This window comes from Macaca nemestrina, chromosome 15, assembly GCF_043159975.1.
Source record: "Macaca nemestrina isolate mMacNem1 chromosome 15, mMacNem.hap1, whole genome shotgun sequence".
Taxonomy (NCBI): Eukaryota; Metazoa; Chordata; class Mammalia; order Primates; family Cercopithecidae; genus Macaca; species Macaca nemestrina.
Window position 1 is genome coordinate 60,858,181 of NC_092139.1, and position 18,307 is coordinate 60,876,487.

The following is an 18,307-nucleotide window of genomic DNA, read 5'->3' on the forward strand; positions in this document are numbered from 1 at the left end:
GGACTCAGGCCCTATTACCCAATGGCCATTGGTGGCTTGGCCTTATGGCCCCAAGACACCCTGTCCTCAGGCCACAGACAGCATGGGGTATGGTCTTGCCTCAGCCTCCCAGTAGTGTCCTGGCACTAGCGGGTGCTGACCCTTGAGCCACAACCGCAGTTGTGCGTTTTGGGTTTGGTAAAAACACCTCAGGGACAGAGTTCTGGGGTTGACTTTGGCAGGAAACATGGCCCCTTCCAGGGATGATGTGTCACTCCTACTTGCCACGAAATGTGCACATAAGCTGTCCCTCTGCCCATCGCATCCTGCTGGAGAGGATGGAGGAAGTCAGGGAACAGGCAGGGTGGACAGCTGGGGTGCAGGGAGAGGCAGGTGCATGCTGGCAGGTCAGACCCTTCGAGGGCTGTGTGGGGGCATCAGGTGGGGTGGGCTCCAGGTTCACGCTCAGTGCACTGGGCAGGTCTCAGGACAGGCTTCCTGGACCCCACCTGGGTGATGTGGTCACTCCCTGGGGGACTGTTGACAGGCCCTGGTCACCCATCCTGGGCAGAACAATCCCATCTCCAGACTGGACTTTCTGAGTCCTGAGACAGGAGAGTGCTGCCCAGGCCTGACACACTGGGAGGACCTGTTAAGTCCTCCATCCCTAGACCAGCCTAGCACACAGCAAGGACAGCCTCTTACCTTTACCCTCAGGATGCGGACTGACCCATCTCATTCTAAGGCAACCAAGGCAGAGCTGAGGACCTGTGCCAGGCTGGGAGCCAGGCCCCTCCCTAAATGGGCCTGAGGGAAGTACCATCCCTGTCCCAATGCGCCACAAATGTCAGCCCAGGAGACACATAGGGAAGGGAGGGCAGCTCCTCCCTGCCGGCTGACACTGGAAAAGCGGGAACTGGGAGATGAGGGAGCGCAGGGCTGGCAGGGGCTGCTTCAGGCCCAAGGAGAGCTCAGGCTGCACCATGGGGCTGCCGCTCTTGGGCTGGATGCTGTACCCTCTGGAGGATTTGAGAAAGTCCAGTCTGGAGATGGGATTGTTCTGCCCAGGATGGGTAACCAGGGCCTGACAACAGTCCCCCAGGGAGTGACCACATCACCCGGGTGGGGTCCAGGAAGCCTGTCCTGAGACCTGCCCAGTGCACTGAGGGTGCATCTGGAGCCCACCCCACCTAAGCCCCAGAGTCCTCACAGGGTCTGACCCCCAGCATGCACCTGCCTCTCCCTGCACCCCAGCTGCCCACCCTGCCTGTTCCCTGGCTTCCTCCATCCATCCTGTGCAGCCCATAGACTGCGACCATCTCACCAGCCCCTCTACCTTTGTCCTGTCAGAATCTCTGAGCAAGATCTCCCAGGTCCATCTAAACACCTGCTTTTTCCATTTTCACTGGGCCATTGGACACCACTGGGCCATCCCAGCTGTCCACAGGTCCTTTGGTAACGTGCATTTCCTCTGACCTCTCCCAGCCGTGCTCACCAGCCCCCATTTACCAGGTCCCTGCTGACCAGATCCCACACATCAGCTCCTCCCTGACCACACCCTCCCTGAATAGACCCCCATGACCAGCTCCCATAAACCAATCTCCCGCTGCCAGGCCCATAATCACCGGGCCTCACTCACCAGTTCCTTACTGACCAAGCCTCAGTGACAAGGGCTCACTGACCAGGACCTTACTGACCAGGCCTCACTGACAAGGGCTCACTGACCAGGTCCTTACTCACAAGGCCTCACTGATCAGGTTCCACAGATCATGACCCCTTTGCCTGGCCCCATAGATGAAGGTCCATTGACCAGGCCTTCAGGGATTCGGCTGCCAGTGACCAGGCCCCTACTCACCAGGCCTGAGGTGACCAGATGTCTCTGACCAGAAACCCAGTGAGTAGGCCCCGCTGAACAGGCACGCACTGCTCAGATCCCCACTGACCAGGTCACCCCGTAGACCGAGGCTACAAAAGTCACCACTGATCAAGACCTCTCTGACCAGGACCCGAATGATTAGGTTCCACTGACCAGGCTGCCCTGACCAGGGACCCACTGACAAGAGCCTCTGCTGTCTAAGTCCCATGTGACCAGGCCTCCACCGAATAGCACCCCTTGACCTGGTCACCAGTGACCCAGATCACACTGACAAAGCCACCACTAAGCCCCAGCTGACCAGGTCTCCACTGACCAAGCCCCGCAGCCCAGGTTTGCACTGACCAGACACCAAACATTTGTCTGCCAGTAGGTCCCCACTCACCAAGACCCCCACTCCTAGAACCCCTGAGACCCACTCTAAGCAGACCCCTGCTGACTACGCCCCCACTAAGTACGCCTCACTGACCAAGTCCCAACTGACTAGCGCCACTGAGCAGGCCCACACTGATCAGGCCCCTTCTAACCACACCAGAAGGCAAGCGGCAATGAGATGTTTCATATGTCAAGGTAGGAGCAAGATGGAGAGAGAAAGGAAGTGCCACATCCTGTTATACAACCAGATCTCATGAGAACTCACATCAGGAGATCAGCATCAAGAAGGTTAACCATTGGTGAAGGAACCACCCACACCACCGCCCACTGTTTCCAGTCAGAAGCCTCCTGCAGAGGCAGAGCCTCTTAAGAAACTTCCACTATGGCAGTGCAGAAGGAAAATAGAGGCTTGGAGCCCCCACACAGGAGGCTACCGTCCTCCAGAACCCAGATTCACAAGCCACCAACAGCTCACACCCTCAGTAATGGAAAAGGTACAGGCACTCCACACCAGCCCAACCCATGAGAGCAGCCATGGGGGCTGAAGCCTGCAAAGCCACAGGTGCACGGCCCTAGTAGAGGTTTGCCATGAGCCTCTGCCTCTGCAGCAGGTTTCTCCCCCTTCCTATTGCCCTCCACCTTCCCACCACCCTACTCACGACCTACTCCTCCCCACCCTACCCCTCCTTTCCTTCCACCCCAATCCCTTCTCGTCCAAGATTAAATCACCTCCCACCTGGCCCCACCTCCAACTTTCAGGATTACAATTCCACATTAGTGTCATAGGGACACACAGCCATCCCATATAATTCTGACCCTCATACCCCAGAACCTCATGTCATTATCACAGAGCAAAACACAATCATACCTTTTCTAAAGTTTCCAAAAGTCTTAACTCATTCCAAATGTAAACATGTCCAAGTCTCATCTGAGACAAGGCTGCTGTCCCTTCTGGCTATGAGTCCCTGAATTTAAAAGGGATTTCTTTTCTTTCAAGGTACAATGATGGGACGGGCATTGGGTAAGGTTTCACAATCCAAAGGGAAGAAATTCCCCAGAAAAATAACACAAATGTGAGTGCAAAACCCAGCAGGTCCTGGCTAACACGGTGAAACCCCGTCTCTACTAAAAAATACAAAACAGTAGCTGGGCGAGGTGGCGGGTGCCTGTAGCCCCAGCTACTCGGGAGGCTGAGGAAGGAGACTGGCATAAACCTGGGAGGCGGAGCTTGCAGTGAGCTGAGATCCGGCCACTGCACTCCAGCCTGGGCGACAGAGTGAGACTCTGTCTCCAAGAAAAAACAAAAACAAAAACAAAAACCGGCAGGACACTATGCACTCAATCTTTAAGTTCAATAATCACCAAGAGAACTCACTATCATGCAGACAGCATTAAGGAGATAGCGTTTAACCATTTGTGAAGAATCCGCCGCCCATCCTTGTCTTTCACGCCCACAAAATAACCTCCCCCATTCTCTCCATGCCCCTACCTCCACCCCCCACTCTTCTCCATGATTATATCACCTCCCACCAGGCCCCTCTTTAACATTCCCCATTACAGTTCCACAAGAGTATTGGTAGAGACACAGGGCCGAATCCTATTATTCTGACCCAGGTCCCCTCAAATCTCATATCCTTGTCTCACTGCAAAATACAGTGATGCCTGCTCTACAGTCCCCTAAAGTCTTAACTCATTCCAGCATTTACTGAAATGTCCAAAGCCCAAAGTCTCATCCGAGACAAGGCTGCAGTCCCTTCTGCCTCTGAGTTTCTGAAATACAAAGCAAGTTAACAACTTCCAAGGTATAATGATTGTACAGGCACTGGGGAAGCATTCCCAGGCAAAAGGAAAAACGATTGCCAGAAAGCAGCACAAAACACAGATGGGACTTACAGACCCCACGCAAGTCAAAAACCCAGCAGGCCAGTCATTGAACCCTACAGCTCCAAATCATCTTTTCTGAATTTACATCCTACATCTAGAGCACAGGGGTGTGATGGCTGGGCTCCCAAGGCCTTGGGCAGCTCAGCATCTGTGGCTGTGCAGGGTCTGTCTCCTACAGCTGCCCTCATGGGTGGGGCTGGTGTCGAGTGCCTGTGGCTTTTCCACACTGAGGGTGCAAGCAGTTGGTGGGTCTATGAATCTGGGGTCTGGAAAGTGGTGCATATAGGCTGCCGGTTGTGAGGCATTTGATTGGGTTTAATAGGGTAGGAATGTTTTCATTGATGTTAATTAGTGTGGGGAAGTGGGGTTGTGGGGGCTCCAACCCTCTATGTTCCTTCTGTACTGCCCTAGTAAAGGTTTCCCATGAGGCTCTGCCTCTTGGAAAAGCTTCTGCCTGGACACCCAAGTTTTTCTGTACATACTCTGGAGTCTATTAGAAGCCTCCCAAGCCTCTAGTTTTGTGCCCTGTGCACCTGCTGGCTTAACACTATGTGGAAGCCATCAAGGCTTGGAGCCTGCACCCCTGAGCAGTGACCCAAGCTCTACCTGTGCATCTTTCAGTCATGGCTGGAGTTGGAGCTGGAGCTGCAGGGATGCAGGCAGCAGTGCCCTGAGGATGGATACAAACGTGTGACCATGGGACTGACCCAGGAAAGCATTCTTCGGTCCTAGAACTCAGGGTCTGTGAGAGCAAGCTCTGCTGCAAAGCTCTCTGAAATGTCTTCAAGGCCTTTTTAACATTGCCTTCGCTATCAGCACTTGGCTCCATTTTATGCAGATTTCTGAAGCCTTCTTCAATTTTCCCACTGAAAATCAGCTTTTCTTTTTAACCCCTTGGCCAGGCTGCAAATTTTCCAAACTTTAAAACTCTGCTTCTCATTTAAAAAATGTTTCGATTTCAGGGCATTTATTCAGTCACACAGAAGACCACAGGCTGTGCGATACAGACAGGACACGTCTTGAGATTTGCTGCCTAAAATTTCATTTCACCAGACATACCCTAAATCATCACCCTCAAGTTCAAAGTTTCACAGGTCTCCAGGGCAGAGGCACTATCCCGCCAAGTTCTTTGCTAAGGCAAAACAAAAGTAACCTTGGCTCCTGTTCCCAGTAAGTTGCTCATTTTCATCTGAGACCTTCTAAGCCTGGCCTTCCCTTGTCCATCCTTCAGTCACCCTTTGAATTGCAACTATTTAACAAGTCTCTATGGTCACCCTTTTAATTATAACTATTTAACATGTGTCTACAATAGTCCGAACTTTCCCTCATCTTTCTGTCTTCTTCCCAGCCCTCCAAACTGTGCAGTGTCTGGTAGTTACTCACCTCTGAACCTCCTTCTACATTTTCAGCTATCTTTGTCACAGCCTGGCAATGTGGTAAAAGAAGAAAAGTCCATTTTCAGGGGGAAAATTCAAGAAGGCTTCAGATATATACATATAAAAGAAGTCAAATTATAATAGTAAAAGAAAGAGGAAAACAACCTAGAGGACATTTCACAGATCCACTCTGCAGTACAAATTTTCTGTAAAATTATTTTTTAAAAGGTTTAATTGGCTCACGGTTCTGCAGGCTGTAAAGGTAGCATAGTGGCTTCTGCTTCTGGGAGGACTCAGGAAGCCTCCCAATCATACCAGAAAGCCAAGCGACAATGAGATGTTCCATATGGCAGGAGTAGGAGGAGGACAGAGAGAGGAAAGCGGTGCCATACCCTGTTATACACCCAGATCTCATGAGAACTCACTATCAGGAGATCAGCATCAAGAAGACTAACCATTGGTGAAGTTTCCACCCACACCACCGCCCACTGTTTCCAGGCAGAAGCCTCCTGCAGAGGCAGAGCCTCTTGGAGAACCTCTACTAGAGCAGGGCAGAAGGAAAAGACGGGCTTGGAACCCCAGCACAGGAGGCCACCATCCTCCAGACTGCAGATTCAGAGACCCACCAACAGCTTGCACTCTCAGTTGGAAAAGCTACAGGCACTCAACGCTAGCCCAGCCCATGAGAGCAGCCATGGGGCTACACCCTGCAAAGCCACAGGGGCACTGCCCCAGTAGAGGCTTTCCATGAGCCTCTGCCTCTACAGCAGACTACTCCCCCTTCCTACTACCCACCACCCTCTCACCACCCTACAAACAACCTACTCCCCACCCTCCCCGCCCCCCCACTTTTCCTCCAACTCCTGCACCTCTCCCATCCATGATTAAATCACCTCCCACCAGGCCACACCTCCAAAATTAAGGATTACAATTCACATGAGTTCTGGTAAAGAAACACAGCCGAATCATATTTTTCAGACCCCGATCCCCTGCAGTTTCACATCCTTCTCACAAAGCAAAATATATTCATGCCTTTTCAAAAATTTCCAAAAGTCTTAACGCATTCCAACATTAATTCAAACGTAAAAAAATTCAACATCTCATCTGAGATAAGTCTACAGTCCCTTTTGCCTATGAGTCCCTGAATTTAAAAGGATGTTCCTTTCTTTCAAGGTACAATAATGGTACAGGCATTGGGTAAGCTTTTTCAATCCAAAGGGAAGAAATTTCCCAGGAAAATAACACAAATCGGACCACAGGTGCAAAACAAGTCCAAAACCCAGGAGGCCACTATTCATTCAATCTCAGAGCTCTAAAATCATGAAGAGAATTCACTGTCACAAGCACAGCAATAAGGAGATGATGTTTAGCCATTTGTGAAGGATCTGCCCCCCCACTCCCAATTTTCACCCCTCAACCCAACCACAATTCCCTCATTCTTCCTACCCCCAACCTTCCAACCCCCACTCTCCACCACGATTAAATCACCTTCCACCAGGCCCCACCTTTAACATTCTGATTACAATTCCACATGAGTTTTGGTAGGGACACAGAGCTAAATGGTAGTCTTCTGTCCCTGGCTCCTCAAATCTCGTGTCCTTCTCACATTGCAAAATATGATGCCTTCCCTACAGCCCCCTAAAATCTTCTATCATTAAAGCATTTATAAAAATGCTGAAAGCTTAAAATCTCATCTGACACGAGGTTACAGTCCCTTAGGCCGTGAGCCTCTGTAATATAAAGCAAGTTAACTACTTCCAAGGTACAAGGCTTGTATAGGCATTGGGTAACCATTCCCAGCCAGAAGGAAGAATTTTGCCAGAAAAAAACAAAACACAGATAGGGCTTACAGGCCCCATGAAACTCCAAACTGAGAAGGCCAGTCATTCAATTCCACAGATCCAAAATCACCCTTTTAAAAACCTTGTCCCACATGCAGAGCACAGCGGTGTGAGGGCTGGGTTCCCAAGGCCTTGTGCAGCTGTGCACCTGTGGCATTGCAGGGTTTATGCCCCACAGCTGCCATCATGGGCTGGGCTGCTGTTGAGTGCCTGTAACTTTTCCCCACTGAGGATACAAGTTGTCAGGGTGGTCTGCCAATCTGGGGTCTGCATGATGGTGGCCTCCAGTGTGGGGGTTCCAAGTCCAAATTTTCCTTCTGCATTGCCTTAGTAGAGGTTTCTTATGAGGCTCTGCCTTCCTGAGATGCTTTTGTCTGGACACCCAGGCATTTCCATACATCTTCCAAAATCTCCACAGAGGCTCTACTCTCATGCTCCATCCACCCAGTGGCTTAACACTATGAGGAAAATACCAATGCTTCTAGCCTGCACCCTCTGAAGCAGTGACCCAAGCTGTACTTGTACATCTTTCAGCCATGGCCAGAGCTGGAACTGGAGCTGCAGGGATTGCAGGCAGCAGAGTCCTCAGGCTACTCATAGATGGGGGTCGGGAGGTCATGGAACTAGCCCAGGAAATCATTCTCCTCTCCTAGGCTCCAGGTCCTGTGACAGCAGGGGCTACTGCAAAGATCTCTGAAATGCCTTCAAGGCCTTTTCCATATTGTCTTGGCTCTTATCACTGGGCTCCTTTTTATGCAAATTTCTGAAGCCTTCCTCAGTTTTCCACTGAAAATCAGCTTTTCTTTTTGTGGAGCCACGTTCTTTGCTACATCAAAACAAAGGAACCTTGGCTCCTGCTCCCAGCAAATTTTTCATTTTCATCTGACACCTTGTAAGTCTGATCTTTACTGTCTAGTTTCCTGTGAGCCTTCTGATCACAAGTATTTAACAATTCTTTACGAAGATCCAAACTTCCCTCATCTTCCTGTCTTCAAAGCCCTCCAAACTCTCCCGACCTCTGTCTGCTACCCTCTTCTGAAACTGCTTCTACATTATCAGCTATCTTTGCTGCAGCCTGGCAACGTGGTAAAGGAAGACAAGTCCATTTTCAGGGGGGACAATTCAAGAAGGCTTCAGATACTTGAATGAAAAGAAGCTGTGTGCTGATTGCCAAGACAATAGAGAAGGCCTTGAAGACATTTAATGGTTCAACTTTGCACTACTGATTTTCTCTATAATCATAAAGAAAAGAGGTTGACTGGGCTCATGATTCTGTAGGCTGTAAGGAAGCATAGTGGCTTCTGCATCTGAGAGGACTCAGGAAGCCTCCCGATCATACGAGATTGTCATGGGGCAATGAGATGATTCTTGTGGCAGGAGTAGGAGCAAGATAGAGAGAAAAAAGAGCTGCCATGCCCCATTATGCAAGCAGATCTCATGAGAACTCACTATCACAAGGACAGCATCAAGAAGATGGTGCTTAACCATTGGTGAAGGATTCACTCCCACCCCCAACTCCCACTGTTCCCAGACAGAAGCCTGCTGCAGAGACAGAGCCTCTTGGAAAACCTCTACTAGGGAAGTGCGGAAGGAAAATATGGGCTTGGAGCCCCCATGCAGATGGCCACCAACCTCCAGACCCTAGAATCACAGATGCACCAACAGCTCACATCCTCAGTGTGGAAAAGCTATAGGCACTCAACATCAGCCCAGCCCATGATAGCAGCTGCCGGGGCTAAACCCTGGAAAGCCACAGGTGCACTGCCCTACTAGAGGTTTTCCATGAGGCTTTGCCTCTGCAGCAGTCTACTCCCCCTTCCTACCAGTCCCCATCTTCCCTCTACCATACTGCCAACCGACTCCTCCCAATTCTACCCATCCCTTTTACTTTCCACCACCACCAACCTCCTACCCATAATGAAGACACCTGCTACAACATTAGGGATTACAATTCCACATGAGATTCATAGGGACACACAGCCAAACTATATCATTCTGACACTGATATCCCAGAACCTCAAGTCCTTATCACAGAGCAAAATGCAATCATGACTTTTCAAAAGTTTCCAAAAGTCTCAAGTCATTCTAAATGTAAAAAACTCAAAGTCTCACCTGAGATGAGGCTACAGGCCCTTCTGCGGATGAGTCCCTGAATTTAAAATGGAGTTCTTTTCTTTCATGGTACAATGATGGTACGGGAACTGGGTAAGCTTTCTCATTCCAAAGGGAAGGAATTTCCCAGAAAAATAACACAAATGGGCCCATAGGCCCAATGTACATCCAAAACCCAGCAGGACAGTATTCACTGTATCTCACAGCTCCAAAGTCATCAACAGAACTCAGTATCATGTGCATAGCATTAAGGAGATAATGTTTAACCATTTGTGAAGGATCCAACCCCCACCCTCATCTTTCACCCCCACCCACAAAATAAATTACCTCATTCCCCCCACACCCCTGCCTCCAACCCACACTCTTCTCCATGATTCCATCACCTCCCATTAGGCTCCAACTTTAACATTCACCATTACAATTGCATATGAGTTTGGCAGGGATGCAGAGACAAATCATATTATTCTGACCCTAAGCCCCATATCTCATGTACTTCCCACACTGCAAAATACAATGATGCCTTCTCTACAGTTGCCCAATATCTTAACTCATTCCAGAAGTTACCAAAATGTCCAAAGCCCAAAGTCTATTCTGAGACAAGGCTGCTGTCTCTTCTGGCCCTGAGCCTCGGAAATACAAAGCAAGCTAACTACTTCCAAGGTACAATGATTGTACAGGTATTGGGTAAGCATTCCCAGCCAAAAGGAAGAAATTTGCCAGAAAGAAGCACAAAACACAGATAGGACTTACAGACCGCATGCAAGTCAAAAACTCAGCAGACCAGTCATAGAACCCAACAGCTCCAAATCATCTTTTGTGAATCCAGATCCCACATCCAGAGCACAAGGGTGTGAGGCCTGGGCTCCCAAGTACTTGGGCGGGTCTGCACCTGTGGCTTTGCAGGGTCTAACCCCCACAGTTGCCCTCATGGGCTGGGCTGGTGTTGAGTACCTGTAGCTTTTCCACACTGAAGGTGCAAGCTGTTAGTGAGTCTATGGATCTGGTGTTTGCAGAATGGTGCCTCCCTGTGTGGGGGTAACAACCCTGTATATTCCTTCTGTATTGCCCTAGTAAAGGATTCCCATGAGGCTCTTCCTCTTGGAAAAGTTTCAACCCGGACACCCAGGTTTTTCCATACATACTCTGGAGTCTAGATGAAGGATCTCCAGCCTCCAGTCTTGTGCTCTGTGCACCTGCTGGCGTAACACAATGTGGAAGCCACCAAGGCTTGCAGCTTGTACCCTCTGAAGCAGTGACCTAATCTGTACCTGTGCATCTTTCAGTCATGGCTGGAGCTGGAGCTGGAGCTGCAGGGATGCAGGCAGCAGTGTCCTGAGGATGGACACAGCTGCGGGGCCATGGAGCTGGAGAAAGAAACCATTCTTTTCTCCCAGGCCTCATGGCTGCTGCAGAAGTCTCTGAAATGCCTTCAAGGCCTTTTTAACATTGTTTTGGCTTTTAGCACTGAATTCCATTTTATGCAAATTTCTGAAGCCTTCTTGAACTTTCCCACTGATAATCAGCTTTTCTTTTTGACCACTTGGCCAGCCTGCAAATTTTCCAAACTTTTAAGCTCTTATTCTCATTTAAATATAAGTTTCACTTTTACGTCATTTCTTGGGTCACATATAAGACCACAGGCTGGTCGACACAGACAGGACACCTCTTGAGATTTGCTGCCTAAAAGTTCATTCCACCAGATACACTCTAAATGATCACCCTCAAGTTCAAAGTTTCACAGGTCTCCAGGTTAGAGACATCGTGCACTGATGTCCTTTGCTAAGGCAAAACAAAAGTAACCTTGGCTCCTGGTCCCAGCAAGCTCCTCATTTTCATGTGAGACCTTCTAAGCCTGCCCATCACTGTCCATCCTTCTGTCACCATTTTAAGTATAACAATTTAACAAGTCTCTATATTGGTCCAAACTTTTCCACATCTTCCTGTCTTCTTCGAAGACCTCCAAACTCTCCAACCTCTGGCCGTTACACACTTCTCAACCTGCTTCTACATTTTCAGCTATGTTTGTTGCAGCCTGGCAATGTGGTAAAACAAGAAAAATCCATTTCAGGAGAAAAATTAATGCAGGCTTCAGATATTTGCCTGAAAAGACGTTGAGTGCTGATTGCCAAGACAACAGGGAAAAGGACTTGAAGGCATTTCATAGCTCCACTTCCCAGGAATAATTTTCTGTATACTCAGAAAGAAAAGAGGTTGAACTGGCTCATGATTCTGCAAGCTTTAAATAAATCATAGAGGCTCCCACTTCTGAGAGGACACAGGAAGCCTCCCAGTCATACCAGAAGACCAAGCTGCAATGGGATGTTGTATATGGCAGAAGTGGGAACAAGACAGAGAGACGAAAAAGGTGCCACACCCTATTATACAACCAGATTTCCCGAGAACTCCTTATCATAAGGTCAGCATCAAGAAGATGTGGCTTAACCATTGGTGAAAGATCTGCCCCTACCACCCCCACCCCTCACTGATTCCAAACAAAAGCCTGAGGCAGAGGCAGAGCCTCTTGGAAAGCCTCTACTAGGGCAGTGGAAAAAGAAAAAAAAAATATATATATATATATACACACACACACACACACACACACAAATATATATATGTATATAATATAAATATATATGTATATAATACAAATATATGTATATTTGTGCTTGGATGGTCCACACAGGTTACTGTCCTCTAGACCACAGATTCATAGACCCACCAAAAGCTTGCACTCTCAGTATGGAAGAGCTACAGACACTCAACAGCAGCAAAGCCCATGAAAGCAGCCATGGGGCTAAAGCCTGCAAAACCGCAGGTGCACTGCCCTAGTAGAGGTTTCCCATGTGACTCTGCCTCTGCAGCAGGCTCCTCCCTCTTTCTGCTACCCACCACCCTCTCACCACCCTACTGCCAGCCTACTCCTCCCCACCCTACCCACTGGTTTTTCCTTCCACCGCTACTAACCTGTTTATGATTAAATCACCTCCCACCAGGCCGCACCTCCAACATTCAGGAATACACTTCCCCATGAATTTTTTATGGAAACACAGCCAAACCATGTAATTCTGACCCTGCACTCCCAAATCTCATGACCTTCTCACAGAGAAAAATACAAACATGCATTTTCAAAAGTTTCTCAAAGTCTTAAATCAATCCAGCAGTAACTTAAATGTAATAAGTTCAAGTCTCATCCAAGACAAGGCTGCAATCCTTCCTGCCTAGAAGTCCCTGAATGTGAAAGAGAAGTCCCTTCTTTCAGGTTACAATGATAGTGCAGGCACTGAGTAAGCTTTCTCAATCCAAAGGGAAGATTTTCCCAGAAAAATAACACAACTGGGACACGGGCCCAATGCGAGTCCAAAGCCCAGCAGGACTGCATTCATTTATCATAAATATCACACAGACTGCATTAAGGAGATAGAATTTAACCATTTGTGAAGGATCTGCCACCCACAGTGTCCATCATGATTAAATCACCTTCTACTGAGCCCCACATTTAACATTCCCCGTTACAATTCCACATGAGTTTTGGTAGGGACACAGAGCCAAATCATATTATTCTCCCCTTGCCCCCCAGTCTCATGTTCTTCTCATACTGCAAAATACAACGATGACTTCTCTACAGTTCCCCAATGTCTTAACTCATTCCAGCATTTACTCAAATGTCCAAAGCCCAAAGTCTTTTCTGAGACAAGGCTGCAGTCCCTTCTGCCCCTGAGCCTCTGAAATACAAAGCAAGTTAATTACTTCCAAGGTACAATGATTGTACAGGGATTGGGTAAGCATTCCAAGCGAGAAAGAAGAAATTTGCCAGAAAGAAGGACAAAACACAGATGGAACTTACAGACCCCATGCAAGTCAAAAACCCAGCAGGCCAGTCATTCCATACTACAGTTCCAAATCATCTTTTCAGAATCTATGTCCACATCCAGAGCACATGGTGGTGTGATGGCTGGGATCCCAAGGTCTTGGGCAGCTCTGCAGCGGTGCCACCGCAGAATCTTTTCCCTATAGCTTCCCTCATGGGCTGGGCTGGTGTTGAATGCCTGTAGCTTTTCAACACTAAGGGTGCAAGCAGTTGGTGGGTGTATGCAACTGGGGTCTAGAAAATGGTGCCTCCCTCTGTGTTGACTCCAACCCTATCTATACTCTCTTTCTGTTCTGCCCAAGTAGAGGTTTACCATGAGGCTCTGCCTCTTGGAAAAGCTTCTCGCTGGACACCCAGGCTTTCTGATATATCCTCTGTAGTGTAGATGAAGGCTCTGAAGCCTCTAGTCTTGTGCTCTGTGCACCTGCTGGCTTAACACTATGTGGAAGCCGCCAAGGCTTGGAGCTTGCACCCCTGAAGCAGTGACCCAAGCTGTACCTGTGCATCTTTCAGCCATGGCTGGAGCTGGAGCTGCAGGGATGCAGGCAGCAGTGTCCTGAGGCTGCACACAGCAGTGGGGCCATGGGGCTGGCCCAGGAAAACATGCTTTTCACCTAAGCCCCAGGGCCAATGACAGGAAGGGCTGCTTCAAAGAGCTTTGAAATGCCTTCAAGGCCTTTTTCCCATTGTCTTGAATTATTAGCACTGGGTCCCTTTTTATGCAAATATGTGAAGCCCTCTTGATTTTCCCCCTGAAAATCAGCTTTTCTTTTGGACCACTTGTCCAGTTGGCAAATTTTCCAAAAGTTTAAGCTCTGCTTCTCATTTAAATATAATTTCCAACTTATGGTCATTTCTTTGATCACACATAAGAGCATGGGCTGTTCAATGTAGGCAGGACAACTCTTGAGCTTTGCTGCTTAGAAGATCATTCCACCAGATACATCACCCTCAAGTTCAAAGTTTCACAGATCTCCCAGGCAGGGTCACTTTGTGGACAATTACTTTGCTAAGGCAAAACAAAAAAACCTTGGCTCCTGTTCCCGGTAAGTTCCTCTTTTTCATCTGAGATCTTCTAAGCCTGGCCTTCACTGTGCATCCTTCTCTCAGTCTTTTAATCACAACTATTGAACAAGTCTCTGCAGTGGTCCAAACTTTCTCTCATCTTCCTGTCTTCTGCCAAGCTCTCCAGACTCTCTAAGCTCTGGCTAATACCCAATTCGGAACCACTTCTACATTGTCAGCCATCTTTGTCGCAGGTTGGCAATGTGGTAAAAGAAGAAAAGTCCATTATCAGGGAGAAACATCTAGAAGGTCTCCAATATTTGCATTAAAAAAGGCCCAGTGCAAATAACCAAGAGATTGGGGGAAAGGTCTAGAAGCCATTTCATAGCTTCACTTCGCAGCATTAATGTTCTGTATGTACATAAGGAAAAGAGGTTTAATTGACTCACAGTTCTTCAGGCTCTAAAGAAAGCATAACTGTTTCTGCTTCTGGGACGACTCAGGAAGCCTCCCAATCATATCAGAAGACCAAGGAGCAAAGAAATATTTCATATGGCAGGAGTAGAAGCAAGATAGAGAGAGGAAAGAAGTGTTATATCCTGTTATACCACTAGATCTCATGAGAACCCACTATCAGGAGATCAGCATCAAGAAGATGGTGCTTAACTACTAGTGAAGGATCCACCCACCACCCCATATCCACCCCCCGCTGTTTGCAAGCAGAAGCCTGAGGCAGAGGCAGAGCCTCTTGGAAAACCTCTACTAGTGCAATACAGAAGGAAAACATGGGCTTGGAGCCCCCACGCAGGACACCACCATCCTCCAGACACCAGAGTCATAGACCCACCAATAAGTGTGCTATTATGTAGATAAACAGGTATCTACAATGGTCCCAATTTTCCCTCATCTTCCTGTATTCTTTCAAGCTCTCCAAACTCTCCAACCTCTGGCTGTTACCCACTTCTTAACCTGTTCAGCTTTCTTTGTTGCAGCGTGGCAATGCAGAAGAAAAGAAGTTCCATTTCAGGGGAAACTTCAAGAAGGCTGCAGATGTTTGCGTTAAAAAGAATTCCAGTGCTAATCGCCAAGACGATGGGGGAAAAGTCATTGAAGATATTTCATAGATTCACTTGGCAGTACTTATTTTCTGTGTGATCGTAATGAAAAGGGGTTCAGTTGGCTCATGGTTCTGCAGGCTGTAAAGAAAGCATAGTGGCTTCTGCTTCTGGGAGGACTCAGGAAGCCTCCCAATCATACCAGAAGGAAAGCAGCCATTAAATGTTTCATACGGCAGGAGTAGGAACATGCCTGAGAGAGGATACAGGTGCCAGACCCTGTTATAAAACCAGATCTCATGAGAACGCACTATCAGGACATTTGCATCAAGAAGATGGTGCTGTTTAGCACCATAAGATGGTGAAGGATCTGCCCCGCAACACACCTCCATCCCCTACTGCTTCCAGACAGAAACTGGCTGCAGAGGCAGAGCCTCCTGGAAATCCTGTAATATGGCAGTGCAGAAGGAAAATAAGGGCTTTGAGTTGCCATGCAGGAGGCCACCATCCTCTAGACCCCAGATCCATAGACCTACCAACAATTCCCACCCTCAGTATGGAGAAGCTACAGGCACTCAACACCAGCCCAGCCCAGGAGAGCAGCCATGGGGGCTAAAGCTGAAAAACCACAGGTGCACTGCCCTGGTAGAGCCTTCCCATCAGGCTACTTCCCCTTCCTACCACCCACCTTCCTCCGCAGCAGGCTACTTCCCCTTCCTACCACCCACCACCCTCGCACCACCCTACAGCCAGCCTACTTTTCCCTACCTTACCCACCCCTTTTTCCTTCCACCCCAGCCCTCCCATCCATGATTATATAATCTCCCACCAGGCCCCACTTCCAACATTTGGGATTACAGTTCCACATGAGTATTTCTAGGGGCACACAGCCAAAATATATCATGCTGAACTTTGAGCCCCCCAAATCTCAGGTCCTCCTCACAGAGTAAAACACAGTCATGCCTTTTCAAAAGTTTCCAAAAGCTTAACTCTTTCCCACATTAACTCAAATGTAAAAAGTTCAAAGTCTCATCTGAGACAAGGCTACAATCTCTTCTGCCTATGAGTCACTGAAGTTAAAAGTGCATTCATTTCTTTCAAGGTACAATGACGGTACAGGTATTGGGTAAGTTTCCTCAATGCAAAGGGAAGAAATTTCCAAGAAAAATAACACAAATGGGACCACACGCACAATGGACACCCAAAACCCAGCAGGCCAGTGTTCATTCAATCTCACAGCTCCAAAATCGTGAAGAGAACTCACTGTCAGAAGGACAGCATCAAGGACATGGTGTTTAACCATTTGTGAAGGATCCACCCCACCCCTGCCTTTTACCCGTAACCCCACCACCTTCCCCTCAATTCTCCACACCCCAATACACCCCAGTTCTCCCCACCCTTCCCCATCCAAACTCCACTCTCCACCATGATTATATCACCTTCCACCAGTCCCCACCTTTAACATTTTCCATTACAATTCCACATGAGTTTTGGGAGAGACATAGAGATAAATCATATTATTCTGTCCCTGGTCCCCCAAATCTCGTGGTTTTCTCACATTGCAAAATACAATGATGCCTTCCATATAGTCCCGCAAATCTTAACTCATTCCAGCATTTACTCAAATGTCCAAAGCCCAAAGTCTTATCTGAGACAAGTCTTCAGTCCCTTCTGCCCATGAGCCACTGAATTATAAAGCAAGTTAACTACTTCCAAGGTACAATGATTATACAGGCAATGGGTAAGCATTTCCAGCCGATAGAAAACAAAATTGCTAGAAAGAAGCACAAAACACAGATGGGACTCATAGGATAAATAAATGTCCAAAATCCAGCAGGCCAGTCACTCAATCCTACAGCTCCCAAATCATCCAGTTAGAATCCCTGTCCCACATCCATTGCACAGGGGTGTGAGGGCTGTGCTCCCAAGACCTTGGGCAGATCTGCACCTGTGGCTTTGCAGTGTTCAGCCTCTGTGGCTGCTCTCATGGACAGGGCTGGTGTTGAGTGCCTGTAGCTTTTCCACACTGAGGGTGCAAGCTGTTTGTGGTTCTATGAATCCGGGGTTGGGAGAATGATGCCTCCCTGTGTGGGGACTTCAACCTTCTATGTCCCTTCTTGGCTCCCCTAGTAGAGGTTTCCCATGAGGCTCTGCCTCATGGAAAAGCTTCTTCCTGGACATCCAGGATTTTCTGTACATATTCTGGAGTCTAGATGGGGGCTCCCAAGCCTCTGTTCTTGCTGTAAGCACCTGCTGGCTTCACATTATATGGAAACCATCAAGGCTTGAAGCCACCTCTGAAGCAGTGACCCAAGCTGTACCTGTGCATCTTTCAGCCATGGCTGGAGCTGGGGCTGCAGGGATGCAGCCAGCAGTGTCCTGAGGGTGCGCACAGCAGCAAGGCCATGGAGCTTTTCCAGGAAACCATTCTTCTCTCCTAGGCCCCAGGGCCTGTGACAGCAAGGGCTGCTGCAGAGGTCTCTGAGATGCCTTCAAGGCCTTTTTCCCATTGTCTTGTCTATTTGCACTGGGCTCGTTTCTATGCACATACCCTGAGGCTTCTTGAATTTTCCCACTCAAAATCAGCTTTTCTTTTTGAACACTTGGCCAGGCTGAAAATTTTCCAAACTTTAGGTCTCCACTTCTCATTTAAATAGAAGTTCTGTCTTGAAGTCATTTCTTAGGTAACACATAAGAACACAGGTTGTTCAATGCAGACAGGGCACCTCTTATGCTATGCTGCCTAGATGTTCATTCCACCAGCTACATCCTGAATCACCACCCCCAAGTTCATAGTTCACAGATCTCCAGGGCAGGGTCACTGCACAGCCATGTTCTTTGCTAAGGCCAATCAAATGGAACCTTGACTCCTGTTAACAGGAAATTCCTCATTTTCATCTGAAACCTTTTAAGTCTGGACTTCAGTGTTTATCCTTTGG